General features: G+C 37.4%; 1 long non-coding RNA gene across 1 annotated transcript; it reads left to right on the forward strand.

Annotated features, from left to right (window-relative positions):
- Nucleotides 1-5,659: 5,659 nt before the first annotated feature.
- LOC117612570 lies at nucleotides 5,660-7,391 on the forward strand. Its single transcript, XR_004583450.1, has 3 exons — nucleotides 5,660-5,766; nucleotides 5,981-6,043; nucleotides 7,261-7,391. It is a non-coding gene; the product is annotated as an uncharacterized LOC117612570 (long non-coding RNA).
- The last annotated feature ends 11,590 nt before the right edge of the window (nucleotides 7,392-18,981 follow it).

The following is an 18,981-nucleotide window of genomic DNA, read 5'->3' on the forward strand; positions in this document are numbered from 1 at the left end:
TTAGTTTCTTCGCCCTTTCTTCCCTATGTTTTTCTCTTCAAATTTCTTCCCGCTGACCACCATGTCGTCCTTCGCGCCCTTCCTCACTTACCAGCGCCACTCCAAATCCAAATCCAATGACAGAGCGGATTTTATACCCTCTATTCCTAGGGCTCCTAGGACTCGCTCTTCTCACTCTGTTCCTGCTAGAGACTCCTCCCCATTTGTTTCTCCTGAGGCGGCCTCGTTCTTCGATGGTGTTGTCTCTAAAAGGAAGTTTGTGCTTGAGAGAGCTTACCAAATTGATGCTCTCCCCTTAGTGGCCTAGGGTTCTGCAACTTAGATTTTTGAGCACTACCATCTCCATTCTCTCAACACTCTGTCTGGTAAGTTTACCCATCGTCACCTAAGTACCGATTACAATTGGCAACATTGCGCGACGACAAACTCTGTTGTGAGTCGCGCAAAAACTACCGTTTTACCAAATTTTGGCGGATTAACGACATTGTGTGACAAAACTTATATTTGTTTTGTCGCGCAAGAGTCAATTAAAATTTTTTGCGCGACGTTTTTTTTTCTTCATCGCGCAAAAACGAATAAAATTTCAGAAACCACGCGATGTCCTCCTTCTTCCCCAGATTGTTGAAAATTGCACAACCGTCTCTCTCTCTCTCTCCGCCGTCAGCTCAGCCTCCTACCCCAGTGGATTTTGGACCGCACCGCCACAACGGTGGTACCCTGGAGCTTCCCCGTCGTGACCGTCGAACCAGCCGCCGCAATTTCCTCGATTTTCACCGAATCTATGCCGCTGTAGTTCTCTCTCCTTCGGCGACCAAATCCGACACCTGAGGTATGGTTTCTGTCCTATTTTTAATGCTTTAGCTGATGGTTGGGTAGGATTTCTGAAATTGTTGCAATAGGACAGTAAATTTGAAACCCTAAGTTTCGGCCGGTTTTTGAATTTCAATTCCGGCCACTTCCGGCAATTTTTCTGGGTATGTCCGAGAACAAAAATGGCTCCAATTGATGTCTTGAACCTAGGGTAGGAACCTTGGCTCTTAGTTTTTAGAATTTTCCGACGATTGGTATCGCTTTGGACACCCACGCGCTGCCAGAGCGTGTGGCAGTGCGTGGGTTACTATAACAGGCATGCGTTAGGTCCTAGTGCAATCCTTTAGTTGTCACGAGCGCGTAGGTATTTTCGGATTGGAATTTGGTTACCTTTTGAGTCTCGAACGGAATTTTGCCTATTGTGCGATTTCCGAGTTTGTTATGTTCGGACCGTTGGATCGAACTAAAACTCACGCATGGTGTACCTTGTATTTCTTGGATCGTCTAGGATTCTACGGATGTGGATCGGAGTCCCGAATACTCCAAACTCGCAAACCCTAGGTCAAGAATCTGAATAAAATTGTATGTAGTTTCAAATATTCGTATATTTTATTAATTTGTATGTGTATTAATGAAATTGTGCAGATGTCAGACCTGATTAGACGTCGTAGGGCGGTGACGATCACGTAGAGTTTGGAGCCCCTGGCTCAGCCGACATCTGCTGCCACTACGCAAGCACTGATGGACTACTTGGCAGTTGGTCCTGCGGGGTCCTAGGCGCCTGCTTCATCAGCTTCATCAGTGGCGTAGCCTGTTAGCGCCAGGCGGCGTCATCGGCCCGCCAGCACCACCGACACCACATCCACTGATGGGTCGGGGTCACAGCCAGGTATAGCTTTCCTTTTTCTCCAGTTAATTTTTTTTATTTCTTGTTTTTGTTTTTGTTTTTGTGTGTGTGTATTTTATTGTTAAATTTGTTATTTATTTAACATTCGTGTCATCTTTCTTTGCAGCCAAGAAGAACACCCAAGAGCCGTGTCGGCAGTTGAAGACGGCGAAGGTCACCTGGGTGACTAACAGTCGTATCAACATCGGATACGACGAGCGACATCGGGCTGCACCGAGGGCGGAGTTGCATAGCTCCTTGGCCCACGACATTGGTTATGTCATTCGGAGCCATTGCCCGATGCAATGGAAGTCTTGGAAGGTGATGCCTGACGAGACCAAGACGGAGGTTCACGGCCAGTTGTCGGTATGTAGGCCTTTTCATTCTTTTTCTTTTAAATGTTATATTTCTATTATTTAAATGTATATAATTAATTTATTGCAGACAAACTACAACTTGGAGGACCTGGACGACGAGTCGTTGGCGTACGTCAACAGAATCTTCTCTGAGAGGTACAAACAGTGGAAGAGCGACTTGCACCACCATTTTGAGGCGTTTGATGATCCGCAAGTCGCTCTTCAAGAGGGTTGCCCGAAAGAGCTTGAGGGGCGGGAGGATAGTTGGGCGTGGCTCTGCGCTCATTTTCAGGCGCCCGCTTTTGTGGTAATTTTTTATATTTAATTTTAATTTCTTACTAATGTTTTTTTAATTTTTTATATTTAATTTCAATTTCAACTAATACGTTTTATTTTTTGTATAACAGAATAAAGCCAAAGTCAATAAGGGCAATAGGAAGAAGAAGACTCTTCTCCATCATTCGGGTTCCAGGCCCTTCTCCTATAGGATGGATGCACGGCGGCAGGTAATAATAAAATAATTTTTATTTAATTATGAATATTTAATTATTCTTAATTTATTTTTTCGTACTAATATTTTTCTTCTTTTGTTCAATTTAGGGGGGTCCAAATTCCCAGAGATCGACTTCTTTGGCGACGTTTATGTTCGACCTGGGAATGAGTTGGCCGAGTCCCTTCATGTAAGTATTATTTAATTTTAATTCTTATGTTACGCATTCAACTTTAAAGGTTATTATATGAATGTTTGAATTTATATTTTATGTTATGCTAAACAGACGACGATGGTGGAGAGGAGCCAGTTGGTTCTTCAGGAGTCCGCCTCCCAACTTCCTCCCAATACTCCGATCGAGTCTGTGGATCCTCCACAGGATGCTGGGTTTCAGATCTTGACGGAGACATTGGATCAGACTCTAGGGAGGAGACCGGGGACATATTGTCGATGGATGGGGAATGCCAGGCGGAGGGAACCCAGACCCCGTTCATCAGCGCAGTCAAACAGTCAGGTCACTGCTTTGACAGAATAGGTGGCCACTCTTCAGAGTCAGATGTTGGTCATTCTGCAGTTGCTCGCACAGTCCGGCATTCCAGTCTCGTATTTTAATGCGCCGACCTCCGAGCCTGTCCATCCAGAGCATCCCCACCAGACGCTGGCCCCTGTAGACCCCCAGACCTCTGAACGTGCCAGACAACAATGTAGATTTTGGAACATTATTCGATTAGTTTTTTTTATTTTCGTAATTATTTTTTAAATATTTCTCTTGTAGCATACATTTATTTTATATAATAGATTTGTTATTTACAATTCAATTTTTTTTATTGGAATTTCATTTTATAACCCAAAAAAAAAAAACCAAATTTATTTTTTATAAAATAAAACAAAAGTAATATTAAAATTATATATTAATTTTGCGCGACGAAATCTTTCTCGTCGCGCAAATTTATATATTCCGAAAAAAAAATACTTCATTTTTTTAAATACATATAATTATGCTTGCGCGACGAAAATTTTCTTCGCTAAAATGGATTTGCGCGACAACAGTGTTGCATTGCGCAAACATTTTGGGCACGTACCACACGACGAACATTTTCGTCGCGCAAAAATATATGCACGACAACATTGTTTCGTCGCGCAATACGTGTAGACCCGAATTGCGCGACGAAGAACTCTTGGTGCCACAAATGTCTACGAGACGTATTGCGCGACGAAAATTATTCGCCGTGCATTGTTGTGGCGACGAATCTACTTTCGCCGCGCATAATTTTGTGCGACAAACTGTTTCGTTGTCTCTGAACCTTTTGTGTAACGAAGGTTAACCGTCGCACAAAATTGCGCGACGAGTGATACAATCGGTAGCGCAAAGTCTTCATCTACGATCTTTGCAATACAGATAACGCGCGACGAATTGTCTGTCGTGCTTGAGTTCGTGCGACTATATGTTACTCTGCGGGACGAAATTGATTCGTCACGCAAATCCTAAAATGTAGTAGTGCTTGAACCTTCACTTAGTGATGATAGTTTTCATTTGAGGAACTTGAGTGTACATAGTATTGAACTCGGCACCTTTGACCAAACTTCAACATATCCACACATAGTATTGGTTGAGGCTTGGGTGCGGGGTAGCGCTATTTATGGTCATGCGTTAATCTTGATTCTCATGAAAGTTGCTAGAGAATAGCTCAATTCTCACAATCACGGCCTCACGACATTTCTCACTTAGGTGAGTTCTCCAAGAGTACACGTGACTTGCACCCTACAGGAGATTGCCCACCCCGAAACTTATTCAGGGATAACTCCCTTCCTAACGTCACATTATATAGCACTGATGTCATAAGGATGAGCATGAGGACATTTCTAGGATGCCTCCACATGTATAAACAGTGATCAATGAGTCAAACAGTATGGATTGTTTCTACCCATTGAACTTCCTTCATAGGATCGCCAATCACAGAAGTTGGGTTACCTCCCTAAGTGACTACCTTATGGGCTTAAGCCTATTCCCCTATACATTTGTAGGACTCTGCTCCTAGAAAGACCTTTAGTCAATTGGTCAGCAATATTATTCTCCGACTTCACATACTCCAAAGACACAATGTTCTTACTTAATACGCTCTTCACAGATTTATGTCTCACATGTATGTGACTGTTCATTCTCCTATTTTTATGGGATTGTTTCACCCTTGCAGCCACAATGAAAAGTTAAAGCAGGCAATGGTTTCTCCACAGAGGTATATCCATCATTAAACTGTTAATCAGTTCAGCCTTAGTGCAAGTAATATCCAAAGTTATGAGTTCAGACTCCATAGTACTTTTAGAAATAATTGCAGCTTCACCCAATAAGAAAATGTAACCACTAGTAAATTTCACTTCTTCATTGTCTATTATCCAATTTGCATCATTATATCCCTCTACCACATTTGGAAATCCTTTATAGCATAGTGAATAATCCATTGTTCCTCTTAGGTACTTGAAAACTCTTTCCAAAGCATTCCAATGTTCCTTGCTTGGGTTATGTGTATACCTACTTAACCTTCCAACAGCATAAGCAATGTCTGGTCTAGTCTTATTTGCAATATACAACAAAGAACCTATCATCTGGGAGTACTTCAGCTGAGAAAACGGTTCACCTTGATTTTTCTTTAAATGAACATTGGGATCATAAGGTGTTGGTGTGGGCTTACACTCAAAGTAATTGAACTTCTTCAACATCTTCTCAATAGTACTAGATTGACTTAGAGAGATTCCTTGTGTGGTCTTCTCAATTTTCATTCCTAAGATTACATTTGCTTCTCCCATATCTTTCATGTCAAAATTCCTAGATAAGTATGACTTCACATTATTCACAATCTCTAAATTCGTCCCAAAGATCAAAATGTCATCAACATATAGGCACAAGATTACGTGTTCTCCGTTATTCTCTTTATAGTAAACGCATTTATCATGACCATTAAACTTAAAATCATAATCTAGAATCACCTTGTCAAATTTCTCATGCCATTGCTTAGGAGCTTGCTTTAAGCCATATAAAGATTTAACCAACTTGCACACCTTGTGTTCTTGGCCCTTAACTATGAATCCTTCGGGTTGCTCCATATAGATCTCTTCATCTAAGTCTCCATTTAGAAACGTCGTCTTCACATCCATTTGATGAATCACTAAATTATGCACAGATGCTAAAGCTATCAAGGTCCTTATGGTGGTAATCCTAGAAACAGGTGAGTAAGTATCAAAATAATCTATCCCTTTCTTTTGTGTAAAACCCTTAGCTACCAATCTCGCTTTGTACTTATCAATACTTCCATCAGGTTTCAACTTTTTCCTAAACACCCACTTGCACCTTATCGCTTTATTTCCAGCAGGCAAATTCGTTAACATCCACGTGTTATTTTGAATTATAGATTGAAACTATCATTTATAGCCTCTTTCCAGAATGGTGCATCCACAGACATAACGGCTTCCTTATAAGTTGTGGGATCTCCTTCTACTAGAAAGGTATAGAAATCATCTCCAAAGTTCTTCTCAACTCTCGCTCTTTTGCTTCTTCTAAGTTCTTGAGATTCTAAATTTTCAATCGTAGTTGAGCTAGAAGGCTTTTCACTTATTTGTACTTCCTTAGAAATTCTTATCTTGTACGGGGAAATATCTTCAAAGAATGTAGCATCTCTTGCTTCCATAATTGTGTTGTTTGCAACCTCCTTTACTTCAGAGTTAATCACCAGGAATCTATTGGCACTACTATTTTTCGCATAACCGAGGAAAACTGCGTCTATAGTCTTAGGACCTATTTTCTTTCTCTTTGGATCGGGTATGAGTACCTTAGCTAAACACCCCCACACTTTTAGGATTCTAAGGTTAGGTGATCTTCTTTTCCATAACTCATAAGGAGTTTTCTCATTATCCTTCAATGTTATCCTATTAAGTATGAAACAAGCAGTTAACATTGCTTCCCCCCACAAATTTTCAGGTAGTCCACTACTAAGAAGCATAGAATTTACCATATCCATCAGGGTTCTATTTTTCCTTTCAGCCACTCCATTAGATTGGGGTGAATATGGTGGAGTAACTTCATGTATAATTCCATGTCTTTACAAAACACTCCAAGCTCATTTGAGGTATACTCTCCACCTCTGTCAGATCTAAGTCTTTTAATCTTTTTCTCCAATTGGTTTTCTCCTCATTTTTATAAATCTTGAGTTTATTAAACACCTCATCTTTTGTCTTAATAAGATAAATATGACAATACCTAGAGAAGTCATCAATAAAAGTCACAAAGTACTTGTTTCCACCTCTAGTAGGAGACCTATTTGAATCACACACATCACTATGTATGAGCTCTAAGATTTGGGTGTTTCTCTCTACAGGTTTGAAAGAATTCCTAGTTTGTTTGGCTTGAACACACACTTCACATTTATGCTTAAGGTCTATGTTAGACTTAGGGATTAGCTCAAGATCCATTAACGTTTTGATTTTGCTCAAACTTACATGTCCTAACCTTCCATGCCATACATTACAAGATTCAACGTTAAAAACTTGAGGAGAAATTTTATTATCTTCAAAAACTACATTTATTTTGAACAATCCATCACAAACATATCCTTTTCCAATAAAGACATCGTTTCTAGTAATAACAATCCTATTCGACTCCATTACAATTTTGTATCCTTGTTTTACTAAGGACGATCCACTGATAAGATTTCTCCTCACTTCAGGAACATGTCGCACATCCTTGAGAGTTAGAGTCTTCCCAGATGTCATCTTCAATTCCACTTCTCCGATTCCACGTACTTGTGCGACGGTGTCATTTCCTAGGGTTACACTTCCTCCACTTGAGTTCTGGTAATTTTTGAAAAACCGTTTGTCAAAACATACATGTACGTTTGCCCCAGAATCTAACCACCAATCACTATTACTTAAATATGCAACATTAACTAGAGGCTTAAAACTATACCTTAGATTGGGTTCATGTTGATCATCTTGATCCACCAACACATTCACTTGGGCTTTAGGATCCCTTTGTCCTTTGTTCCACTTAGGCTTTGGCTTGTAGGGCTCGCTCTTCTTGTAATGATAGTCTTTGGCCCAATGATTTGTTCTCCCACAAACGAAGCATGGTTGATCCATATTGCCGTTGGAATTGTTATGGGGTCTATTGTGCTAGCGATTTTTGTTTCGGTTGAATTGATTATGGTTGGGTTGGCTATTTCTGTTTGTCCTCCTGAAAAATTTCCTTGTAGATTGGAAACGATTCCTATTGTTTGAACTTTCCACTAGGTTCACGTTTGTCTTTTCTTCCTTAGGCTTGTTGCCTGATCTATGTTTCTCTTCAATCCTAAGGGAGTTTAATACTTGGGCTAAGGTTAAATCTCCTTGTTTGTGCTTAAGGGTTTTCGCAAAGTTTGACCAACTTGTGGGTAATTTATCAATGAAACAAGAACTTTAAACTCTTCACTAAACTTTGTACCCTTAAGTTCTATTTTCCTTTAAAAAAAATTTGGTACTCATGAATTTGTTTGCATACAGTTTTATTCTCAACCATCACATAGTTATTAAAGTTTGAGATTGTAAAATAATCTATTCCCGCATCTTCTATCCCATATTCAGCTTCTAATTCATCCCACAAAGTTTTTGCATGTTTTGTATCTTGATAAACATCATACAGATCATTAGAGAGAGCACTAAGGATTCTGTTATGGCAATCATATTCTAATTCTTCTTTTGTCATCTTCTCCTTAGTTTTAGAGGTGGTTTCAATAGTTTTATTAGGTGTGGTTTGATCTTCTAAGGCAGAAACTAACTGTAACACCTTGAGCCAAATTTAAATTATTCGATAATTTAATTGTTTAATAATTTATGAAATTACAATTTTGCCCCCGAGGGTAAGAGTATTCTGGTCACATTTTAATTTGGAAGAATTTTTGAAAAATGAGTGGCACCACGATGTAGATTGCTTCGAGATGAGTCCGTAGACACGTAGTGGGCTCAAATCGGAGTGATAACGAAGAAGTTACTATCAAAAGAAGCATAATGACAAAACCATAAATAATTCGAAATTGGTTTATTAAAAATCCAAATATTCTTTTTCATCTCTCTCTCTCTCTCTCTCTCTCTCTCTCTCTCTCTCTCTCTCTCTCTGCCTCTCCCTCTATTCCCGTGCTCACGACAGCCCTCTTTGAAACAGCCAAAGGCCTTTATGGCCACCGCCGCCACCACAGTCCATCACCGGCCACAAGGTCAGTACCAAACAAACCTGGCCACTCCCCTCTCTCCATCCCACCTAGTCCCAGCCGCCATTGCGGCTGCATCTCGCTGGAAAATAGCAAAAAAGGGCGGTATTAACCCATAATTTCCAGAGCTCGTTTAGACGATTCTGGCCACCAATTTCTTCTATCTAGGTATGCCTTTTCATTTCTCAATGTCTTCTACCTGATGGCTGGGTTGTTTAGGATTGATTTCTGCGTTTTGGTTGTCAATTTATCACTTGAAATCTGGCCGATTTTTGGCTCACAATTCCGACCATCTTCGGCCACTTTGTGGGTTGGTCCAAGAACAAAAGTTGCTCCACTCAATGTCCTGATCATGTAGGTATAGGTCTTGACCGGCAGTTTGGAGATTTTTCTATCACCGGAATCGTTTTGGACACCAACGCTCTGCCGGTGCTTGTGGCCTAGCGTGGGCCACTTTGTGGCTGGTCTTTGGGTCCTAAAATTATCCCCATGTCTACCCGAGCATGACTGTATGCTTGGATTTGAATTTGGTTATCGTTTGACTGTCGATTGGATATCTCATATTAGGCGTTATCCAGGTTCGATATGTTCAGACCGTTGGATTGACTCCAATGTCATATATGTTGATCTAGGCATCTCTAGTATCGTGTAGAATTTCGCGGATCATGAATCGGAGATCCGGAAGCTCCGGTTCAATAACTTAAAGTTTGCGTTAAACGATAACTATCCGATCATACGATCGCGAGCGATCCGACCGTTTGATTCGGACCAAACTTGCAGGACTTGTATTTTAAACCATGTTGAACCTATAGGAACTTTCGAATTGGAAATGAGGTTGTGGACCCCATGGGGAGGGTTGACCATATTTGGAAAGTTTGACTACTCAGTTGACCGAGCGTGTTCCAAGGCTATTCCACCATCCAAAACACGTTTTGGGCCTTAGGAACGTCTCGTTAATCATACACACCTAAATTCCAGGAAACTTTGATTTTATTTTAAATTCTCGTTTGAAGTACTTTATGATAATCATGCCCTTGTATTGTTTAATAGGTACCCGACTACTCGTACTCCATAGGCGGGACCCTCTCAAGATCAAGCAGCATGGGACTACTTGTGAGTGGACTTTGTTTTCAAATAATAAGCATTATTTTATGATGGAAAAACTGCATATTGTTTTAATGGTTTATTGAATTTATTATATAATCAATTGTTGAAACATGATATTTCTATAAATATTTGAAATATATTTGGGTTTTGACATATTGCAAGTATTTTGAGTTGATATATCCTGTGGTGTTGGTAAATAGAGTATGGAAAGAGTGGTTTACAGTATGTCAGTTGAAGTGCTATAAGCACTAACCTATGTACCTCCTCGGATATGGAAATTATGGAATGGAATTGGAATGTGAGATACTTGGATATGTTGGAACCTAGGCACCCTTGACGAGGTGTTTTGTAGACTTTTAAAGGGGTAGTCTGCGTGCGTAGGACTTGTCACAGGCGTACGAGTATTGAGGATTCTACTGTGCGTGCTGGTAGAGTCAGTCCCCTGGTTGGACGGCTCGTTCCCTAGCCACATGATCAATTAAGGATTCTTCCATGTGGACTAGTCAAACAATCCCCCGATTAGATTGTTTCCCAGGTAAAAACCTGGTAGTGGTCATACTTATATATATAGATATACTCATTATATTATATATGTATATATATACCTATACATTCCTTCTTTTGATGTGATTTGGATATCTTTACAAGAATTGGATTTCACCTTGGTTTTGATGTGGCTATATATATGTGTGTGTATATCTATGATGGTTGGAAAGCATATGGTTTTTGGCATCGTTTTCTAAACGGTGCGGTTTACAATATGTTGTTTTCAACTAACAGAAACTTTGTTTTTGTCCACTCATACTTTTCTGTCTTGCGCCCCTCTAGTAGTTGCTAGATTCGAATATAGCAGCCTAGCTGAGACTTTTCTTCTGAGTCTCGAGCTTCCGTATGACACTTTTTACTCGTTTTCATTTCTGTTAAATTTATTGCTGGTTGTAAATTGAATTCTCTAGATTGCTCTGATATTGTTCATGTTAGGGTGAATTGTAAGGCCGAAGGTCATTGTTGTTAAATGCATATTGTTAACGTGAGCATGCTGCCAGTTGGTGTTATTATTGTGTTTTTAACATGTTGAAAAATTTGGGAATTGTCCATTTTTCAAGGGAAACTCTGTCGAAATTTCGGCAGAAAGTCTCGTTTCTTTAGTATGTGGGCCCGGCATCGGTATGAGGCCGGAAATATTACGGGATTTGTTACGGATTCCGAGGAGTTCGGGGCCAGTCCTGTCACTAACCTTAAAACAGTTATTAGTTTCGATTACTTATTTTATAAGAGTTTTGTTAAACGTTTGAATAGTAAATTGCCCTCGGGGTAGGGGTAATTTGGTCACTTTTTATTCCAGAAAGATTACGGGAAAATGGCTGGTAACTTTACGTAGATTGTACTGAGATGAGTCCGCAGACACATAGTAGGCTCGAGTTGACGTTGCAATGAGAAAGTTACGATCAAAATACTCTCAATGGCATAACCATAAATTTTTCAAAATGGGTTAAATAAAAATTAGAAATCTCTCTCTCTCTCTCTCTCTCTCTCTCTCTCTCTCTCTCTCTCTCCCTCTCTCTCTTTCCTGTATCACGAATAGCCCCCTCTCCCCCCTTTTTTTGAAATAGCAGTGATGATTTTTCGGTCGCCACAACCGCCACACGCTTCCGTTTTGGGTGGCACGGGTCCCAAAAGAACCTGGCCACCTCCTCTTTCCATCCCGACCAACCTCAGTTCCTGGAACCATCGGTGCTGGCAGGAAATTGCAGAAATTCGAGTGGTTTTTGATAATTTTTGATAGATTTTTCGGAAGCTCGTTTAGGTGTTTTCGAAGGCCAAATTTTGTGATCCAGGTATGCTTTCTCAACCTCTCGAGGTGTTCTAACTGCTGGTTGTGGTATTTAGGAGAAATTTCTGCTTTGTGGGGGTTAATAAGCGAAAAGAGTTTGGCCAATTTTGGGTCTCCGATTCCGACCACTTTCGTCGACTTTTTAGCATAGGTCTAAGAACAAAAGTTGCTCCACTCTATGTGGTGAACATATAGGTATAAGTCTTGACTGGCGGTTTGAAGATTTTTCGATCATAAGAATCACTTTGGACAATGCATGGGCCACTTTTTGCCGGTCTTAGAGTCCTAAAATAACCCTCATGTCGTCCTGAGAAGGATGGTATGCTTGGTTAAGAATTTGGTTATCGTTTGATCGTCGATCGGATATCGCATATTAGGCGTTATCTGGGTTTGATCAACTCCAATTTAATATATATTGATCTAGGCATTCCTAGGATCGTGTAAGAATTCGCGGATCGTGAATCGGAGCCCCAGATGCTCCAATTCAATAACTTAAAGTTTTGCGTTTTATGATAACTGTCCGATTGTGTTATTGTGAACGATCCGACTGTCCGATTCGTACCAAACTTGCAAGACAAGTATTCTAAATCTTGTGGAACTCATAGGAGTTTCCGGATTGTAAAACGGAGGTCATGGGTCCCGCGGACCTGTTTACCAAGTTTGGGTAGTTTGACCCCTCGGTTGACCATGAGTCTTCCGAAGTAGTTTCATCCTTCGAGGAGTACTAGAACGACCTTATTAACGAGTCTCGGCCGTTATGTGAGTAATGTTGACTATGTTGGAATTTTGAGATTGTTTTTATTATCGTATGAAAATTCTTTTATATTATTTTAATAATTGAAATTATGTAATAGATGAGTATGGTTTCCCCTAGTACATGACGATGGTGAGAGGTGGGTGTAATTACATATATATACGTATATAGACTGAATTATTACATAGATATATGTGGATTTGTTTCCAGATTAAGACTCTTGAGATTGTGCTTCGTGAGTACTCTGCACGGGTATTAATGTTTGTCATAGTTTGAAAAGTGTTGATCGGCAACATACGCTTTGGATAGGGTATGATTTCGAGGATGAATGGATAAAAGGAAAGGAACTATTAAAGTGTTCAGTGGATGCCTTTTTGAATTTCATGCTGTATTTGAATCTCAATTTAATCGTCGGCATTATCTTTAAATAAGCGAATATTATCTAAACCATGATAGTTGACATAAGAACTACGTGGCTTGATAGCTGCAGCCTCGGACTAAATTTTATTTCTGGAACTTTAATTTGGTCGTTTGGATCTAGTCTTACTTCTGTTGTTATTTTTAATGAGTTGGGTTCTGACTTTGTCGTTGGTCCTGAAACTCGGTTGAAACCGAGGCGTGATTAAATGTTTGTGCATATTCCAGTTTGACTAAGAGAGGGTTGTTTAAATGTGTTCTGGTCAAAACATGTATGAAACCCATTTTGGATTGTTGTACGATTTGGGTTGAGGCTTTAAACTACTTGCGATTGTGTTAGGAGGTTAAACATCACATGATAAAAATTTGGAAAGTTAATTTATGTTAATTACAGTGGGCATTTATAAATATGTTTGAGTTTATTATTTGCATTGTTTAATGTATTATTTGATATAAGAACATTGTTGGTGGTTCTATTTCAAATTATTTGAAGGCCGGGGGCCTATTAGGCAAATTACATGTTACCACCTTGTGTATGCTGCTTGTTAGGGTATATTAATTGTGTTTTTAACATGTTGAAAATTTGGGAAATGTCCAATTTATAGGGGAGACTTTGCCAAAATTTCGGCAAAAAGTCTCGGTCTTTAGTAAGTGAGCTCGGCATTGGGTTGATGTCGGAATTACGACGGGATTCATCCCTGGTTCCGAGGAATCTGGGACGGGTCATGTCACCTTTAGATATAATAATATATAAAACAAAGTTTTAAGAGTAACGTAAAATAAAGAAACAAATAAATAAGTAAAATAAGTCAAGAGTAAGAAAGCAAGTCTGGTATAGTGAAAGCACATTTAAAAAGCTGTCCTAAAGCCTTTGTAGTCTCCTTACGTGCTAGTAATGGCGGTCTATAAGACTCCAAGATACGACCTCAATGCACAATCTTAAGATCCGCTATGAGCACATTCACAATCGGATAGAAATCTCCATGCCACAGAACCGTTGCCCAAAAATAATAATATGGAAAGTAGGGAATATATGAAAATATGAGAATAGAGAAATCTGATTGGGGTGGTTCAAATGTGAAGGAGGACTGGCCTTTAATAGGCATCCAACACTTGTAACTTCTAGACACATTAAACCAGAAAAATTAAGAAAATGAATATAAAATAAAAACTGAAAAATTACCCATAATAAATAAAAGAAAACAGCAAAAATATTAAAACAAAATCAAAACGTTAAAATTTTAAAACACTACTACATTTTATACTTTTCGCGACGAAGAGAATTTCGTCGCGCAAAATACATTGTAGTCGCACAAATTTCAACGCGACAGAAACTTCGTCGCGCAAAGATCGTGAAGAAAGACTTTGCGCGACCAAGTTTTTTCATTGGTCGCGCAAAGTGACTTTGTGTGACGAAAAAATATTGGTCGCGCAAAGTAACTTTGCGCGACGAACAAATTTTGGTCGCGCAAAGGTTTGCGCGACGAAAAATATCCGTTGCACAAAGTTTTACGCGACGAAACACATTGGTCACGCAAAGTTTTGGGCAACCAAAAACATAGGTCGCGCAAAATCTCAAAAAAATTTATAAAAAATAAAAAATTCTCGCATCCCATTTTTGGTAATCGCCCATATTTTTAGAGTTTTGCGCGACGAATACTAACGTCGCGCAAATATTTGCACGACGAAATATTTTTTGTGTGTTAAAATTTTTAATTAAAATAAACTAATTTAGTAGTTTGCACTACAAAATATTTTGTCGCGCAAGGTTTTTGACTTTTTATTTTATTAATATTAATTTATTCAAATTTTTATTTTTAAATGTAATTTAATTGTATGAATTTTTTTAAATCCCTTTAATTTAAATTGATATTAATTTAATTATATTAATTTTTTTCAAATTTTTACTTTTTAAATTTAATTTAATTGTAAGATTTTTCTTAATTACTTTAACTTAAATTAACATATTCAAAATAAAATTACATATGAAAAATAGTGATCAAATTATCCAATATATATATAATATTCAAAATGTACACATAAATTAACAAAGTACAATAATAAAATCCTAATACAAGCATATTGTGGTAGTAGTGGCGGATGATATGTTTTGATAGCTTCCTAATCCTCAACTTTAGCCATCAAAGTCTCGATGATTACCTACAAAAAAACAAATATGGTCAAATAACAACAAAAAAAAAAAAAAGAATGCATAATCTCCCCTAAAATTGTTATACCACAAATCCAACCCAAACTCCAATCTCTCCCCTTTACTCAACCCCAAACCCCACACAAACTCAAAACTAACTCCAAAAACACATATTAATGAAAAAAATTTAAAATTTGGAGAGAATATACCTTTTGGCAAGATTGAGAGTGAGTGAGAATGAGAGGGAGAAGTGAGTGTGAGAGAATTAGATAAGATAGTGATAGAGAGATGAGAGAGTGAGAGATAGTGAAAAGATAGATGAGAGAGTGAGTGAGAGTGAGAGATAGTGAAGAGAGAGATGAGAGATTAAGTGAGAGGAGTGAGTGTGAGAGAAATGGTTGGATTTGGGGAGAGGGAAAGAGAGAGGAGAGGTAAGAGTAGAGAAAGAAATTGAGAAAATGGTGGAGGAGTTATTTCGGTTTTAAAAATCGTATCACTTTGCGCGACGAAAATATTGTTGGTCGCGCAAAGTTTTGAGCGACGAAACATATTGGTCTCGCAAAGTTTTGCTCGATGAATATAGGAATATTGGTCGCGCAAAGTCTAAAAAAAATTATTTTTTGAAAAAAAAAAATCCCGCATCCCATTTTTGGTACCCGCCAAAATTTTTAAATTTTTGTGCGACGAAAAATACATATTGGTCGCGCAAAGTCTAAAACAATTATATAAAAAAATTCCAGCGTCCCATTTTTGGTACCCGCCCAAATTTTTGCGCGATGAAAAATATATATTGGTCGCGCAAAGTTTTGCGCGACGAAACATATTGGTCTCGCAAAGTTTTGCGCGACGAATATAGTAATATTGGTCGCGCAAAGTCTAAAAAAATTATTTTTAAAAAAAAAAAATTCCCGCATCACATTTTTGGTACCCGCCAAAATTTTTAAATTTTTGTCCGACGAAAAATACATATTGGTCGCGCAAAGTCTAAAACAATTATATAAAAAAATTCCCGCGTCCCATTTTTGGTAACCGCCCAAATTTTTGCGCGACGAAGAATGTATATTGGTCGCACAACGTTTTGCGCGACGAAACATATTGGTCGCGCAAAGTCTAAAGTTTTTTTTTTAAAATTTTAAAAACCCGCGTCCCATTTTTGGTACTCGCCCAAATTTTTTGAGTTTTGCACGACGAACTGTTGGTCGCGCAAACTTTTGAGAGGCGAAAAATTGGTTCGTAGCACAATATTTATAAAAATAATTGTTATGAATAATAAAAAATAAAAATATTTTATTTTATGATTTAAAATATAATTAAGGTGAAAGCTACTTAATAAATGTATATACTATTCAATTTCTTAAGTGTTATATGTACAAAATAAATAAATTTAAAGCTATTTAATAAATATATATATATATATATACACACACACACCATTCAACGATCCAACCATAAGACTTGTTTGTATATACTTCAAGATCGTATACCCCAAAAATCGCAAAAAACAAACATTCAGAGATCTAGTAACGGGACAAAACTTTTCGATAGTTATAAATGAAAAATCACGATTTAACGGTTATTTTAACTCCGATTTTGATGATTTTTTTTACAGCTACACTCCTTGACCCTATATGAATACAATGACTGAATTTGATCTTCAATTTAAAACATTTGCACTAGTGGATACCACAAAATCTTATGTTATATTTAACAAAAGTATAAATAAACTCTTAATTGTTAGTGAATATATTGTTTTGATGGCATATGCATTCTACGAAACTAGTTTCAACGATCCAACCGTCAAACTTGTTTTTTTATACTTCGAGATCATATACGCCAAAAATCGGAAAAAATAAACATTCATAGATCAAGTAACGGGACAAAACTTTTCGACGGTTATAAATGAAAAATCATGATTTAACGGTTATTTTAACTCCGATTTTGATGATTTTTTACAGCTACACTCCTTGACCCTATATGAATACAATGACTGAATTTGATCTTCAATTTAAAATATTTACACTAGTGGATACCACAAAATCTTATGTTATATTTAACGAAAATATAAATAAACTCTTAATTGTTAGTGAATATATTGTTTTGATGGCATACACATTCTACGAAACTAGTTTCAACGATCCAACTGTCAAACTTGTTTGTTTATACTTCGAGATCATATACGCCAAAAATCGGAAAAAATAAACATTCATTGATCAAGTAACGGGACAAAACTTTTCGATGGTTATAAATGAAAAATCATGATTTAATGGTTATTTTAACTCCGATTTTGATGATTTTTTACAGCTACACTCCTTGACCCTATATGAATATAATGACTGAATTTGATCTTCAATTTAAAATATTTACACTAGTGGATACCACAAAATCTTATGTTATATTTAACGAAAGTATAAATAAACTCTTAATTGTTAGTGAATATATTGTTTTGATGGCATATGCATTCAAAAAAACTAGTTTCAACGATCCAACCTTCAAACTTGTTTGTTTATACTTCGAGATCATATACGCCAAAAATCGAAAAAAATAAACATTCAGAGATCAAGTAAGGGGACAAAACTTTTCGACGGTTATAATGAAAAATCACGATTTAACGGTTATTTCAACTCCGATTTTGATGATTTTTTATTGCTACACTCCTTGACCCGATATGAATACAATGAACTAATTCGATCGTCAATTTAAAATATATATTTTCTAACAAAAATCCAATCCGAACAACAATAATATATTTTTCTAATAAAAATCCGATCCGATCTAAAATAATAAATTTAAAGCTACTTAATAAATATATATACCGTTTAATTTCTTAAGTGTTATGCATACAAAATAAAAAACAAAAATAAATTGGTTTAGGTGACAAAATGTTTGGATTACGTCATGCAAAGATTTTAAAAATAATTTTTTTATTTTATTTATTTTTATAAGGACTTTGCGCAATGAAGTTTACTTTTCGTCGCGGAAAGTCACTTTGAGCGACGAATTATTTTTCGTCGCGCAAGACTTTGAGCGACGATGTATTTTCGTCGGGCAAAAGTTTGTCGCACGAAGTGACTTTGCACGACGAATTATTTTTCGTCGAGCAAAATTTGGTCGCGCAAGACTTTGAGCGACGAATTTTCAAGTTTCGTCGCGCAAAGGGACTTTGAGCGACGAATAAAAGACTTTGAGTGACGAATTTTCAAGTTTCGTCGCGTAAAGGGACTTTGAGCGACGAATAGTTTTTCGTTGGGCAAAATTTGGTCGCGCAAGGGGTTTTTTTTACTAGTGAAAACCTTTCAAATAACAACATTCTAGAATTATAATTTCTTGGATTTGTTAGGCTTATTAGTATTCCAATATCAAAACAAGAGTGCAACGTTTGTGTTAGGCTTTTTGGGGAGTTTTTTAAGTCAAGGTTTTAACGAGGTCACATTATGACTCATTCGCTGTTAGTGATTCTTGCTTAGAAGCTGATGTACTGTCTTACTGATTTTCTTAATGAAGTTCTAGGCTTGTGATAAATTAAAATAAATAAAGAAATATAAACAAGAGGACAACCTTCAAATAATACTATTGTTCACATGATATTGAAAAAGGACAGGAAATTAGACTTCAATTTCGAATTATTGTCTATTCAAACGTAAATTGAACTGATATAAAGACTTCAAATAATACTATTGTTCACATGATACTGAAAAGGACAGGAAAATTTCACTTCAATAATCATTATTTTAGTTGAAAGGGAAAAAGGGAAAAATTGCTCTACTAATATGCGTGCTAGAAGCTCCAAATACCGTATCAAAGACGTTAACTTCTTTGTAACGTGAAGCTTACAAAGATCTTGACCAAAACATGTTCAATTAATGTGCGTTCTAGAAGCTCAAAATTATGGGGGTGATAAAAAAGACTTGGAATTAATCTCAACTAGGGAAAGGTGGAAGAAGACTC

Source organism: Prunus dulcis, unplaced genomic scaffold (genome assembly GCF_902201215.1).
Source record: "Prunus dulcis unplaced genomic scaffold, ALMONDv2, whole genome shotgun sequence".
NCBI classification, from domain to species: domain Eukaryota; kingdom Viridiplantae; phylum Streptophyta; class Magnoliopsida; order Rosales; family Rosaceae; genus Prunus; species Prunus dulcis.